Here is a 16,773-nt window from a genome sequence, read left to right as displayed (position 1 = left end):
TTTAAATTGCCTTTCAAATGTCTATTCTTGGTGTTGGCTTTTAGCATATTAATGCCCCCCAAAAAATGCGACTTATACTCCAGTGTGACTTATATATGTTTTTTTCCTTCTTTATTATGCATTTTCGGCCGGTGCGACTTATACTCCAGAGCGACTTGTACTCCGAAAAATACGGTATAAAACATTGAGAGTATTTGTTACATTTATGCTGACATGTCTTCCGCAGCAAAAGGGTCATTTACAGCAGTGGTCCCCAACCAATTCAACCAACCGATTGGTACCGGGCCGCACAAGAAATTAAAAAAAAATAAAAAAATTTTTTTTTTTTTTTTTTAATGAAATCAACATAAAAAACACAATATATACATTATATATCAATATAGATCAATACAAAAAAAAAATAGATCAATACAAAAAAAAAAAAAAATTTTTTTTTTATTTATTTATTTATTTATTTTTTTTAAATACACCCCCCCCCCCCCCACCCCCCACCGGTCTGTGGGACAAATTTTCAAGCGTTGACCGGTCCGCAGCTACAAAAAGGTTGGGGACCACTGATTTACAGAACTAACTTGAACAGATAGCAATTTAGCACTGATTCTAAAAAAGAAATAAAAAATTAATTAATTAATTAAAAATAAAAATACATAAATAAAATAATTTAAAAAAGAGGACATTTCCACAATAATGTGAAGCTAAAACAAACTAATCCAGCCTGATATAAAGTCAACATTAGACCTGATTATCCAGCAAGGGTGGCATAGTGTGGACTTTTTAAGCACTGACTCACTTTTCACACACATACACACACACACACACACACACACACACACACACACACACACACACACACACACACACACACACACACACACACACACACACACACACACACACACACACACACACACACACGCGCACGCACTCACACACCTACCTCTAAAGCAGGATTGGGAGACTTTGGGGCAGCTCTCATCTTTGGAGCTTAGAGATACAATTGAGACATGCACACACACACGCACACACACACACACACACACACACACACACACACACACACACACACACACACACACACACACACATCGTTGTGTTTTCAACACTTTGAGGGGCTTTTCAGTGACTTTGTGTCTTAAAGACTTAAAAGGTACTAAGTACAAGCAACACTGATGTAATGATTTATGTTTATGTTTCTGTAGCTCACACACACACACACACACACACACACACACACACACACACACACACACACACACACACACACACACACACACGTTAAGGGATTAGCTTCGCGGCTAACTTAAAAGTAGGCGTCAGAGGGGGAAAAAAAGACTAATTACTTAAGTACACAAACTTTCAAGCAACTCTCGATGCTGAAACCCCATGAAGAAACTGTGCTTCACTTCTTTTTACGCTTGCATGACAACTAAAACTGAGCCTTGTGATTTTACTCAATTAGCGTCCATTGCATGGTGGTGAAGAATGTTCAAAATGTGACATAAAAGCCTTAATTGCACACTTCATAAAGGTTTAATGGCAACCGTTTGACCCTGAAAAAGTAAAAAAAAAAACCTTGTGGTGTTGGACTTTTCATTTTTTAACGCCATCTATAGGTTGTGGTCAAAATATACTGAAGGTCTTAAGTGTTGTACGTGCGTACAAATGTTTTAAATTACATTTTTCTCTAAGATTATATTTCTCTTTTGATGAGAAGAATTGTTGTATATTCTTGGGTAGCAGGTTATAGTTTGCTTTGTGCATAATTTTAGCTGTTTGCAAATTCACTGTCGTGGAATTTCAGTATTTTTGATTCAATAAATAAAGGGTCTGAATGTTCTCTATATCCAACATGATGTATTATTATAACTGATCTTTTTTGTAACACAGTTAATGAATGAAGTGTACTTTTGTAGTTATTTCCCCATATTTCTGCACAATAACTCAGATATGGTAACACTAGCGAGCAGTAGAGAATATGAAGTGATTTTTGCTCTAGAACATGTTTTGCTTTATTTATTATTGACGTGTTTCTTGCTACTTTATGTTGTATATTTGTTCACATGAGATTTCCAGTTCAATGGGATGGTCTTCTGCTAGATCCACTATGTACTGGACTCTCACTATTATGTTAGATCCACTATGTACTAGACTCTCACTATTATGTTAGATCCACTATGGACTAGACTCTCACTAATATGTTGGATCCACTATGGACTGGACTCTCACTATTATGTTAGATCCACTATGGACTGGACTCTCACTATTATGTTAGATCCACTATGTACTAGACTCTCACTATTATGTTAGATCCACTATGTACTGGACTCTCACTATTATGTTAGATCCACTATGTACTAGACTCTCACTATTATGTTAGATCCACTATGTACTGGACTCTCACTATTATGTTAGATCCACTATGTACTGGACTCTCACTATTATGTTAGATCCACTATGGACTGGACTCTCACTATTATGTTAGATCCACTATGTACTGGACTCTCACTATTATGTTAGATCCACTATGGACTGGACTCTCACTATTATGTTAGATCCACTATGGACTGGACTCTCACTATTATGTTAGATCTACTATGTACTGGACTCTCACTATTATGTTAGATCCACTATGGACTGGACTCTCACTATTATGTTAGATCCACTATGTACTGGACTCTCACTATTATGTTAGATCCACTATGGACTGGACTCTCACTATTATGTTAGATCCACTATGGACTGGACTCTCACTATTATGTTAGATCCACTATGTACTAGACTCTCACTATTATGTTAGATCCACTATGTACTGGACTCTCACTATTATGTTAGATCCACTATGGACTGGACTCTCACTATTATGTTAGATCCACTATGGACTGGACTCTCACTATTATGTTAGATCTACTATGTACTGGACTCTCACTATTATGTTAGATCCACTATGGACTGGACTCTCACTATTATGTTAGATCCACTATGTACTGGACTCTCACTATTATGTTAGATCCACTATGGACTGGACTCTCACTATTATGTTAGATCCACTATGGACTGGACTCTCACTATTATGTTAGATCCACTATGGACTGGACTCTCACACTATTATGTTAGATCCACTATGGACTGGACTCTCACACTATTATGTTAGATCCACTATGTACTGGACTCTCACTATTATGTTAGATCCACTATGGACTGGACTCTCACTATTATGTTAGATCCACTATGGACTGGACTCTCACTAATATGTTAGATCCACTATGTACTGGACTCTCACTATTATGTTAGATCCACTATGGACTGGACTCTCACTATTATGTTAGATCCACTATGTACTAGACTCTCACTATTATGTTAGATCCACTATGGACTGGACTTTCCCTATTATGTTAGATCCACTATGGACTGGACTCTCACTATTATGTTAGATCCACTATGGACTGGACTCTCACTATTATGTTAGATCCACTATGGACTGGACTCTCACTATTATGTTAGTTCCACTATGTACTGGACTCTCACTATTATGTTAGATCCACTATGGACTGGACTCTCACTATTATGTTAGATCCACTATGGACTGGACTCTCACTAATATGTTAGATCCACTATGTACTGGACTCTCACTATTATGTTAGATCCACTATGTACTGGACTCTCACTATTATGTTAGATCCACTATGTACTGGACTCTCACTATTATGTTAGATCCACTATGGACTGGACTCTCACTATTATGTTAGATCCACTATGTACTAGACTCTCACTATTATGTTAGATCCACTATGGACTAGACCAGGGGTCGGCAACCTTTACCACTCAAAGAGCCATTTTGGCAAGTTTCACAAATTAAAGAAAGTAATGGGAGCCACAAAAAAAATTTCAAATTTAAAATGAAAAACACCGCATAAAAAGCTTAAATGCTTTGTGCTATGTTAACCAGGGGTCTCCGACACACGCACCGGCACGCACTTTAATGTGGAAATTTGATGTTAGTGCAGCCCGCGAGTTTTGTATGAATGGCGCTTGATAGCGTCATACTTGCCAACCCTCTCATTTTTCCCGGGAGACTCCCGAATATCAGAGCGTGATGACACTGCATTTGGTGCCCTCTACAGTCTGCCGCAACAGTGTACCTGTTCAACCACACGTAGAATGCAATTTCAGCTTGCTCACGTAAGTGACAGCAAGGCGTACTAACTCAGCAGCCACACAGCTTACACTGACGGTACCAATACCCAGAAAACCATGCAGCCCTAACTCTTCCGCTCAACCAACGCACGGAGAGGGGGGGGGGGGGTTGATGTGTGGGGGGATTTGGTGGTAGAGGGCGTGTATAATGTAGCCCGGAAGAGTTAGGGCTGCATGGGATTCTGGGTAATGGTTGTGTTGTGTTTATGTTGTGTTACGGTGGGATGTTCTCCAGAAATGTGTTTTTCATTCTTTTTTGGTGTGGGTTCACAGTGTGGCGCATATTTGTAACGTAACAATGTTAAAGTTGTTTGATACGGCTACCGTCAGTGTAAGCTGTGTGGCTGATGAGTAAGTATGCTTTGCTGTCTCCTGTGTGTGCAAGTAATAACAACATGCAACATGTGGCTGGACTGGCACGCTGTATGTAAATGCTATAGAGGACAATTACTGCAGTGCAATTAGGGCACGCCCTTTATTTAGTAATTAGAGTGTAAATAGGATTATTTTTCTCCTGGGAGTAATCTATGAGAGACACTGAGATCCATAAATCTCCTGGGAAAATCGGGGGGGTCGGCATGTATGTAGCTGAGCCGCATCAGAGTGGTCAAGGAGCCGCATGAGGCTCCGGAGCCGCGGGTTGCCGACCCCTGGACTAGACTCTCACTAATATGTTAGATCCACTATGTACTGGACTCTCACTATTATGTTAGATCCACTATGGACTGGACTCTCACTATTATGTTAGATCCACTATGGACTGGACTCTCACTATCATGTTAGATCCACTATGGACTGGACTCTCACTAATATGTTAGATCCACTATGGACTGGACTCTCACTATTATGTTAGATCCACTATGGACTGGACTCTCACTAATATGTTAGATCCACTATGTACTGGACTCTCACTATTATGTTAGATCCACTATGGACTGGACTCTCACTATTATGTTAGATCCACTATGGACTGGACTCCCACACTATTATGTTAGATCCACTATGGATCTAACATAATAGTGAGAGTCCAGTCCATAGTGGATCTAACATAATAGTGAGGTCTATTTAAAGGCTAGAGTATACAAATGAGTTTTAAGATGGGACTTAAATGCTTCTACTGAGCTAGCATCTCTAACTGTTACCGGGAGGACATTCCAGAGTACTGGAGCCCCAATAGAAAACGCTCTATAGTCCGCAGACTTTGTACAGACAAACAGTATTTGTGTGCAGCGATTCAGGAGTGGAAGAGTTCTGATGTTTATGAAATTTCAATGTCCTATTCAGTTTTTGGGATGGGTCCAACCCTCTAGTAGCTGCTTTTGTCCCACAAGTTGGACGTGATGTATCGCTAGCGTGGTTTTATTCAAACGACGAGGGGTGAAGTGGATTTTGGACTACAGCACGGTGGACCTTCCTTCCGCTGACTCCCAGTTGACTGTTTTGGGGGATTTTGTTTCCTAAAGAAGCTTAGCAGTAATCTGTGCAAAGTGAGGCCTTGCTCGGCTCCCACAGCCCCCGTGTCCATACGATGTCATGGATAGGATCTTCTATTGGAAAGTTATTAATGGCTAAAACACTTGATGCCATGACATCGCCCATGCCTGACCTTTGACCCCTCGGTGGTGTGGCAGGAACACTTATCGGCCTGGGTTCAAGTCGCGGTTGACCTCGTTTTTCTTATCGCACTCCCAGCAGCTGCTCCGAAAGATAATCCTCCCAACGTTAAATCTTACTGGTCCAGCCTGGTTGATGTGGTTAGTGGCTAATTAGCGTAGTTGTATCTGGCAACACAGCGTTACTCTACATCCGTTTACATTTTTAAACCTTTTTTTTTTTACCATTCCCATACCTCCCCCATGCCCGGTCACTGCGGCCAACTGGAGAGGAAGTGGAATGTTGCAGCAACTTTCCCAGAGGCTCCCGCGAGCGTCAGTTTGCGTTATAAATCATGCAGGGACACTCAGTGGGGGCACAATCCATTTTTATCCCTCCCGTCTTTTCTGCCGCTTCTTTTATTATTGAACGCGGGCGTCCTCGGAGCACGCGGGCTCGCACGTAATAGCGGCAAGTGGGGTTTGTAACGTTTTGACCCTCACGTGGAAAGTGAACAACAGTTCTCGGTGTCACGCGGTGTAGTTGTACACCACAGCAGCAACACAACCAATGTTGTAACCACTAGATTACAATAATATGCTGTACTGCATCCTCAAAGTCACAGATGGTTTACTATGAGGGGAAGTGCGCTTTTTGGGGGTAATTTTGTTAATCATATACAAACCTAATGTTTTTTTTTTTAATGCATTCTAACTAGAGATGTCCGATAATGGCTTTTTTGCCGATATTCCGATATTGTCCAACTCTTAATTACACTGCAAAAACTGAAATCTAAGTAAGATGAAATATCTCAAATAAGGGTGATATTTGCTTATTTTCTGTCTGATAAGATAATTCTTCTCACTAAGCCGATTTTATGTTAGTGTTTTACTTGTTTTAAGGGTTTTGTCAGTAAGATATTACAGCTTGTTGCTGAGATTTGATGACCTATATTGAGTAAAACATGCTTGAAACTAGAATATCAACTGTTGCAAAGCTGTGTCATCAACACTCACAAGTATGAAACTACTTTTTTAAAGTAATCATTTCTTAGTTCAAGCATGAAAAAAAAAATCATGATGCCGAGCGCATATCATTATGTCAAGATGATGGCACTAGCATGTACTTAATTTAAGAATATTTTTCAACATATTGAGCAAAAAAGTTCTTTTTTTTGCAATTTTCTTGGTAGAAAAAACTAATTTTTCTAGCAAGAGAAGTGCATTTGTTATTAGTGAGAATATACTTATTTTAAGGTATTTTTGGGTTCATTGAGGTTAGCTAAATTTACTTGTTTTTGAAAGTCTTGACAAGCCAAATTTTCTTGTTCTTTTGGCAGATAATTTTGCTTAGTTCAAATAAAATACCACGGAGCCCCTAAAGGGACATGGGGGAAATAAATATATATATATTTTTAGACATGTATCTCGTGCGCACAAGAAAGTATCTCGTGCGCACGAAAAACTTTTTATAAAGTTATAAAAAAAATATTTAAAAAATTATAATTTATTTATTTTATTTTATTTTATTTTTTAGACATGTCTAAAATATATATATATACCTGTATATATAAAATATATACATGTCTAAAAAATAAAAAAAAAGATTATAATTTTTTTTTTTCTTCCCCATGTCCCTTTAGAAGCTCCTTAAAGTACCGTATTTCCTTGAATAGCCGCAGGGGCGCTAATTAATTTAAAACCTCTTCTCACTCCTGCGGTTACCAAAACCATGCGGAATGAGCAAGCATGCTCTAATTATTTTAAAACCTCTTCTCACTCCGGCGCATACCTTATCATGAAAAGCACATTTAATAAAAAAAACGTTATTATGATCTTACCTTTACTTGTAAATGGGTCCATGTGCAGCTGCTTCTGATCAAAGGCAGTCTTTCTCATCTTTCTTCAATTTTAAAAGTCTCTGGAGATATTCCTTTAATTATTACCTCCTGCTTCGATTGAAAGTCCAGTTTAGAAAACGGTTTAATTTTAGATATGTAATCCTCCATGGTAAAAGTGCAAGCAAACAATTGCTGCATGCTTGCTGCTTGTTGTCTTCTTCTGCAGTACCTGTCTCCTGCAGTACTGGTAGTCGCAAGAAGGATCACTAGCGCCCTCTACCACCAGGAGGCGGGAGTCATTTAATGACTCATATTTGACCCGGCGGAAGTGCCAAGCATGCGGTAATTATTTTGCGAAACGAATTTGACCCGGCTGTAATTCTAGGCAGGCGAATACTATATTCCCGGCGCCAATTCAAGGAAATACGGTACCCTTAATTTTTGTATTTTTTTTTTCTTGTTTTTGAACACTGACTTTTTGCAGTTTACCGATTCCGATATCAACCGATACCGATATATACAGTCGTGGAATTAACACATTATTATGCCTAATTTTGTTGTGACGCCCCGCTGGATGCATTAAACAATGTAACAAGGTGTTCCAAAATAAATCAACTCAAGTTATGGAAAAAATGCCAACATGGCACTGCCATATTTATTATTGAAGTCACAAAGTGCATTCTTTTTTTTTAACATGCCTCAAAACAGCAGCTTGGAATTTGGGACATGCTCTCCCTGAGAGAGCATGAGGAGGTTGAGGTGGGCGGGGTTGGGGGGGGGCGAGGTTTGGGGGTTAGCAAGGGGTGTATATTGTAGCGTCCCGGAAGAGTTAGTGCTGCAAGGGGTTCTGGGTATTTGTTCTGTTGTGTTTGTGTTGTGTTACGGTGCGGATGTTCTCCCGAAATGTGTTTGTCATTCTTGTTTGGTGTGGGTTCACAGTGTGGCGCATATTTGTAACAGTGTTAAAGTTGTTTATACGGCCACCCTCAGTGTGACCTGTATGGCTGTTGACCAAGTATGCATTGCATTCACTTGTGTGTGTGACAAGCCGTAGATATTATGTGACTGGGCCGGCACGCAAAGGCAGTGCCTTTAAGGTTTATTGGCGCTCTGTACTTCTCCCTACGGCCGTGTACACAGCGGCCTTTTAAAGTCATAAATTGTACTTTTTGAAACCGATATCGATCATTTCCGATATTACATTTTAAAGCATTTATCGGCCGATATCGGCAGCCCGATATTATCGGACATCTCTAATTTTATTTCTTTTTTTCTAAATGTAAAAGACTTCCTTGTGGTCCCCCCAAAAAGTGCAGTTCCCCTGTAACTGCAGAAGATACTAGGGGTCTATCTAAGTAAGGCTTCTATCAAAAAAAAAAGAGAGCCATTTAAAAAACAAATTAAACACAATTAAATACAGTATAGACATCCATCCATCCATTTTCTAACTGGGGGGGTGCTGGAGCCTATCAGCCACATTCCGGCGGAAGGCGGGTAGAAATCCCCGAAATAAATACAATTTGTAGTTTTAAAATTTTATTATGGCCTTTATCTATTTCAATTACTCTTTTTAATTTTGTGGCGACAAATTATCATATGACATCAAAGCTAGTTTGTATTTAATTTGAATTTCTTTTTTTTACTTTTGTCCCTGGCAGGATCAAGATGTCGGCGGCGAGAACAACCAGCAGGAAACCACTTTGGCGTTTTTAACTAAGGACCGACGAGTGTGAGACGCGTCCTCATCCGCCACATTCCACACAGGTAACACCCACAACGTACACACAGCGGAACCTCCCAACTCACCTTTTGAACAAAATGTCAACGCCTCACAAGTGGCGCCAAAGGTCAAAGGGTCATTAAAAGGATGTGCTTTTTAATTTTGTGTTTATTTGTCTAACCAGCACACACTAGCTTAATGAGTACCGCAAGAACGATGGCATGTACATCATAATTTAAGTATAATCTGGTATAAATTAAATAAGAAGGATAATAGGAGTACAGTAAACCCCAATTTATCGCAGTTAATTAATTGGTGGCTGTCAGGTCCAAACACTGATGACATCTATTAAACAAGACAAGAAGCAAGGAATTAAACAGAGACAGAATTCAATTTGGCTCAATTGAGGAGAAACGTCTGGACTGTAGTCCCACCACAAAAGATTGTACGCCTCCTCCTTTATTTGGACTTTCCCTGATTACATGTAAGTAAGTAAAAAGTCAAATGTATGACTTTTTAAAAGGCCGCTGTGTACACGGACGTAGGGAGAAGTACAGAGCGCCAATAAACCTTAAAGGCACTGCCTTAGCGTGCCGGCCCAATCACATAATATCTACGGCTTTTCACACACACAAGTGAATGCCAAGCATACTTGGTCAACAGCCATACAGGTCACACTGAAGGTGACCGTATAAACAACTTTAACACTGTTACAAATATGCGCCACACTGTGAACCCACACCAAACAAGAATGACAAACACATTTCGGGAGAACATCCGCACCGTAACACAACATAAACACAACAGAACAAATACCCAGAACCCCTTGCGGCACTAACTCTTCCGGGACGCTACAATATACACCCCAACTCAACCCCGCCCACCTCATCCTCCTCATGCTCTCTCAGGGAGAGCGTGTCCCAAATTCCAAGCTGCTGTTTTGAGGCATGTTAAAAAAAAAAAAATGCACTTTGTGACTTCAATAATAAATATGGCAGTGCCATGTTGGCATTTTTTTCCATAACTTAAATTGATTTATTTTGGGAAAACCTTGTTACATTGTTTAAAGGCCTACTGAAAGCCACTACTAGCGACCACGCAGTCTGATAGTTTATATATCAATGATGAAATCTTAACATTGCAACACATGCCAATACGGCCGGGTTAACTTATAAAGTGACATTTTAAATTTCCCGGCAAACTTCCGGCTGAAAACGTTTCGATATAATGCCGTTTGCGCGTGATGTCAACAGTGGAAGCGGAAGTATTCGGACCCATTGAATCCAATACAAAAAGCTCTGTTTTCATTTCAAAATTCCACAGTATTCTGGACATCTGTGTTGGTGAATCTTTTGCAATTTGTTTAATGAACAATGGAGACTGCAAAGAAGAAAGCTGTAGGTGGGATCGGTGTATTAGCGGCGGACTACAGCAACACAAACAGGAGCACTTTGAGGATAGCAGACGCGCTAGCCGAACGACCTCACCTTGACTTCCTCCGTCTGCGGGCCGCTAACCGCATCTGTGATCGGGTGAAGTCCTTCGTCGTACCGTCGATCGCTGGAACGCAGGTGAGCACGGGTCGTGATGAGCAGATGAGAGCTGGCGTAGGTGCAGAGCTAATGTTTTTAGCATAGCTCTGTCGAGGTTCCGTAGCTAAGTTAGCTTCAATGGCGTCGTTAGCAACAGCATTATTAAGCTTCGCCAAGCTGGAAAGCATTAACCTTGTAGTTACATGTCCAGAGTTTGGTAGTATTGTTGATCTTCTGTCTATCCTTCCAGTCAGTGACTTATTTGTTTTGTTTCTATATGCAGTAAAGCCCGATGCAATCACGTTAGCTCAGTTGCTAAAGAGCTTCACCGATGTATTGTCGTGGAGATAAAAGTCACTGTGAATGTCCATTTCGCGTTCTCGACTCTCATTTTCAAGAGGATATAGTATCCGAGGTGGTTTAAAATACAAATCCGTGATCCACAATAGAAAAAGGAGAGAGTGTGGAATCCAATGAGCCAGCTTGTACCTAAGTTACGGTCAGAGCGAAAAAATATACGTTCTGCACTGCACTCTAGTCCTTCACTTTGACGTTCCTCATCCACAAATCTTTCATCCTCGCTCAAATTAATGGGGTAATCGTCGCTTTCTCGGTCTGAATCTCTCTCGCTGCTGGTGTAAACAATACGAAAATATGAGCAGTCTTTTCTCCGGTGTCGTCACGCTACTTCCGGTAGGGGCAAGGCTTTTTTTTATCAGAGACCAAAAGTTGCGAACTTTATCGTCGTCGTTCTCTACTAAATCCTTTAAGCAAAAATATGGCAATATCGCGAAATGATCAAGTATGACACATAGAATGGATCTGCTATCCCCGTTTAAATACAAAAAAATTCATTTCAGTAGGCATTTAATGCATCACAACAAAATTAGGCATAATAATGTGTTAATTCCACGACTGTATATATCGGTATCGGTTGATATCGGAATCGGTAAATAAGAGTTGGACAATATCGGATATCGGCAAAAAAGCCATTATCGGACATCTCTAATAATAATACGACTCCTTTAATGCGCCTTTATATATGAAAAAAGATCAAAAATAGACCATCAGCAGTGCGCCTTATAATCCGGAGCGTCCTATGGTCCGGAAAATGCGGTACATTTTGTGTTCCGCTTTCTAATGCACTCCAAACATTAATGAAGTCAAACGGTGGGATTGTGATAATTATAAAGTGTCACATTCGGAGAATAGAAATTATATACTGACACTGCGTCACACTTGTATGACAGTCCAGAATGTGCACTGCAAAAAGTCAGTGTTCAAAAACAAGAAAAAAAACAATACAAAAATGAGGGATATTTTATTTGAACTAAGCAAAATTATCTGCCAATAGAACAAGAACATTTGGCTTGTCAAGACTTTCCAAAACAAGTCAAATTAGCTAACTTCAATTAACCCAAAAATACCTTAAAATAAGTATATTCTCACTAATAACAAGTGCACTTTTCTTGGTAGAAAAAAAAAAGACCTTTTTGCTCAATATGTTGAAAAATATTCTTAAATGAAGTAAATGCTAGTGCCATTATCTTGACATAATGATATGCGCTCGGCATTACATTTCTTGAAACCAGCAAACTTACCGGTATACTAAAAACTAATTTATTGTTCTTAATGGAAAGGCAACAAGGCAAGCGCTTGTTACTCTCGGGGTCTCCTAGCCGCTCAGGCAAATCATATGGTCTAAAAATGCATTTTTCCATGGATAACATGACATCATCGCGCCAAGTGTGTGCTCTTACAGTCAATTAGTGCGCATATATACAGCCCGGCCCCCGGCCAAAATGTTTTTAATTGTAATTTTGAGGAATTTATCTGAATGTGCATGAACTATTTCTGTTCAAAATAGTTTGAAATGTTAAATGTTTAAATATTAACTGTCAGTTTACTGTACTGTGCCAACTGTACTACTATATGAGTACGTATTTTCTATTGTTTCATTGGAAATACAACAGCAAAGTCCATTTGGCTGTCATCTGTTTTAATTATGAGACTCAATTGTGTCAAAATCATGATTTTTTTTTCTTCATGCTTGATATAAGAAATTATTTTTAAAAAAAATTAAAAAAAGTAGTTTTATACTTGTGAGTGTTGATGACACAGCTTTGCAACAGTTGATATTTTAGTTTCAAGCATGTTTTACTCAATATAGGTCATCAAATCTCAGCAACAAGCTGTAATATCATACGGAGATCATTTAGATTAGATTAGATTTAGATTAAGATGTATTGGTCCCCGTTGGGGAAATTCATTTTCACTGCCGTACATTTAAACAATAGATATTACACATCACGAACAAAAATAACAAAAAGACATCATACATGACCAACACATTTAGATGTTTGTCAGAAAGGTCGGCCGGGCCTGCTGTTTAGGGCGCGACCGAAACCCTTAAAACAAGTAAAACACTCTAACATAAAATCTGCTTAGTGAGAAGAATCATCTTATCAGACAGAAAATAAGCAAATATCACCCTTATTTCAGATATTTCATCTTACTTAGATTTCAGTTTTTGCAATGTGACTGAAAACCTTGCCCGCACACCCAAAGAATTCTTGATGTCCACAGTTTGAATATTTCCATCGGTGCAGCTTATAGGTTGTATTTGACATGATGCAACTATGCCATACTTGTTATTGATTATAACGATCAGCTTTGAATAATAGTAGTGTGGCATCTTGCGCAATACGTTGTCGGGAGGTTCCTCCACAATGTGCCATTGTGCCTTCAAACTGGCATCTGCTGTCTGTAATGAGGCTGACCCATTTAGTGTCATGCAACACACACACACACACACACACACACACACACACACACACACACACACACACACACTGAGTCTTTATATACTCATGCTCTGCCAGTAGACATATAACTAAAAGATCACTTTCTGTCTTTCTAGGATCCATGCGTCTTTGATCACCACATTCAAATAAACACACTTTGATCCAGAGAACATTGACATATTTGAGGAGGAAGTGGATTTGGGCTAAAAAAAAATAAAATGTGGGGTTGTGTAGTACTCCAAAGTACAAGTACAGTGTGTAGTAGTAATCAGTGAGTCTGTGCAGCTAACATGGAATAGTTTGTATTCTATTTGTTATCAGAGATGCTGCTGATTGAAAAGACAAGCAAGAATTCCCACAGGGGGGGGCTAGTAAGCTGTTAAACCCCCTGACACACACACACACACACACACACGCACAAACACACAAAGGTAGTAACAAGTAACTGTAGCTCCAATTCGAATGTTTCCTGGCATTATAATATTGATGGCGTTGTTGTGCATGTATGATTTGTTGCATTTGCTTTGCTAAATCCGGCTCAAACAAAGCACAGCAACATCAACTATTATAAATATTACACAGAGTTTGCACACAGCGGCACATCCCCATTTTTAATGTGTGCGGCTCGCCATCCGGGATGGACGACCGTGACATGTTGCCGCATGAATTAGTCATGGCGGCGCCAACAAGGAGGCCTCCGGGTGCGAGCGCTTACATTTTAGCGCGTTTTCTTATTTGAACGACCAAAGTTTGGAGACACAGGCACACACACACACACACACACACTTTTCTTGCTTTCCGTGCGTCCAATGTAAGTGTGTAAGTGGTTTATACTATAGAACAGGAGAGTTCTGCTGTTTTTAAGTATACCTTTTGCCAAAATATTATTCAAAGATCCTTTATATCAGTGGTCCCCAACCCGGTCCGTGGACCGATTGGTACCGGGCCGCGGCCGCACAAGAAAAAAAAAAAAAAACATTTTTTTTTATTTTTTTTTTAAAATTTTTTATTAAATCAACATAAAAAACACAATATATACATTACATATCAATATAAATCAATACAGTCTGCAGGGATACAGGCCGTAAGCACACATGATTGTATTTCTTTATGACAAAAAAAAAAAAAAAAAAAAAAAAAAAAATTACTACCCCTCCCCCCTCCTGTCCGTGGGACAAATTTTCAAGCATTGACCGGTCCGCAAGTACAAAAAGGTTAGGGACCCCACTGGTCTACATAACATGTAATGGTGGTTCTTTGGTCAAAATGTTGCATAGATCAGTGGTCCACAACCACCGGGTGCACAAGGCCCGGTACCGATTGGTACCGGGCCGCACAAGAAATAAAAAAATAAAAAATATAAAAAATAAGGGAATAAGCGGTAGAAAATGGATGGATGGATGGAATATATTTTTTATTTTTATTTTTATTAAATCAACATAAAAAACACAATATATACATTATATATCAATATAGACCAATGCAGTCTGCAGGGATACAGTCCGTAAGCACACATGATTGTATTTCTTTATGACAAAAAAAAAAAAAAAAAATGTTTACTACCCCTCCCCCCCCCCCGTCCGTGGGACAAATTTTCAAGCATTGACCGGTCCGCAAGTACAAAAAGGTTGGGGACCCCACTGGTCTACATAACATGTAATGGTGGTTCTTTGGTGAAAATGTTGCATAGATCAGTGGTCCCCAACCACCGGGCCGCACAAGGCACCAATCGGTACAAGAAATAAAAAAATAAAAAATAAAAAATACATATTTTTTATTTTTATTTTTATTAAATCAACATAAAAAACACAATATATACATTATATATCAATATAGACCAATACAGTCTGCAGGGATACAGTCCGTAAGCACACATGATTGTATTTCTTTATGACAAAAAAAAAAAAAAAAAAAAAAAAATAATTTTTTACTACCCCTCCCCCCCCCTGTCCGTGGGACAAATTTTCAAGCATTGACCGGTCCGCAAGTACAAAAAGGTTGGGGACCCCACTGGTCTACATAACATGTAATGGTGGTTCTTTGGTCAAAATGTTGCATAGATCAGTGGTCCCCAACCACCGGGTGCACAAGGCCCGGTACCAATCGGTACAAGAAATAAAAAATAAAAAAATAAAAACAAAATATTTTTTATTTTTATTTTTATTAAATCAACATAAAAAACACAATATATACATTATATATCAATATAGACCAATACAGTCTGCAGGGATACAGTCCGTAAGCACACATGATTGTATTTCTTTATAAAAAAAAAAATATATATATTTTTTTTTTATTTCACCGCCCCTCCTCCCCTCCCGGTCCGTGGGACAAATTTTCAAGCGTTGACCGGTCCGCAGCCAGAAAAAGGTTGGGGACCACTGCTTTATATGACAGAAGCTCTCTTTCGGTCCTAGAGCCGTACACCAACCACACTTGCCAAAGATTCTCTATATGATAGGAGCTCTGTGTCAGTGCTATTTAGAAATATCTACTACAAAAACGCTAGTCAAAGATCCTTGCAATGCGGTTTTAAGGTGCCTACTGCCATCAAAACTAGTCAAAGATCCTCTATATGACTGGAGTGCGCTGTTTTGCAAAAAAAAGAAAAAGTGAATACCACAAAAATACTAATCAGAGATTCTCTAGAGCAGTGGTCCCCAACCGCCGGTCCGTGGATCGATTGGTTGGCCGTACAAGAAAATAAAATAAATAATAATATTATTATTATTGTATTTAAAAAAAAAATTAAATCAACATAAAAAACACAAGATACACTTACAATTAGTGCACCAACCCAAAAAACCTCCCTCCCCCCATTTACACTCATTCACACAAAAGGGTTGTTTCTTTCTGTTATTAATATTTCTGGTTCCTACATTATATATCAATACAGTCTGCAGGGATACAGTCCGTAAGCCCCCCCACCCCCATAGACTGTATTTATGTTATTCACATGTGAATAATGCTGTATAATAGATTGTATTTATAGTATTCACATGTGAATAATGCTGTATAATAGACTGTATTTATAGTATTCACATGTGAATAATGCGGTATAATAGACTGTATTTATATTATTCTCATGTG

The 16,773-nt window shown here is 39.1% G+C and overlaps 1 protein-coding gene across 1 annotated transcript in view; it reads left to right on the top strand.

The window, feature by feature from the left end:
- LOC133632082 (serine/threonine-protein kinase TAO3-like) overlaps positions 1-16,773 on the top strand; it is a 186,425-nt gene that overhangs the window by 68,566 nt on the left and 101,086 nt on the right. The window contains exon 2 of the mRNA XM_062024319.1: positions 9,286-9,391. The gene's annotated coding sequence lies outside the window, so the exon portion shown is untranslated. The remainder of the gene's footprint in view (positions 1-9,285; positions 9,392-16,773) is intronic.

The sequence above is a fragment of the Entelurus aequoreus genome, linkage group LG17 (genome assembly GCF_033978785.1).
Source record: "Entelurus aequoreus isolate RoL-2023_Sb linkage group LG17, RoL_Eaeq_v1.1, whole genome shotgun sequence".
Classification (NCBI taxonomy): Eukaryota; Metazoa; Chordata; class Actinopteri; order Syngnathiformes; family Syngnathidae; genus Entelurus; species Entelurus aequoreus.
The sequence above is the reverse complement of the archived record's forward strand: the minus strand, read 5'-3'. Positions and strand labels throughout refer to the sequence as shown.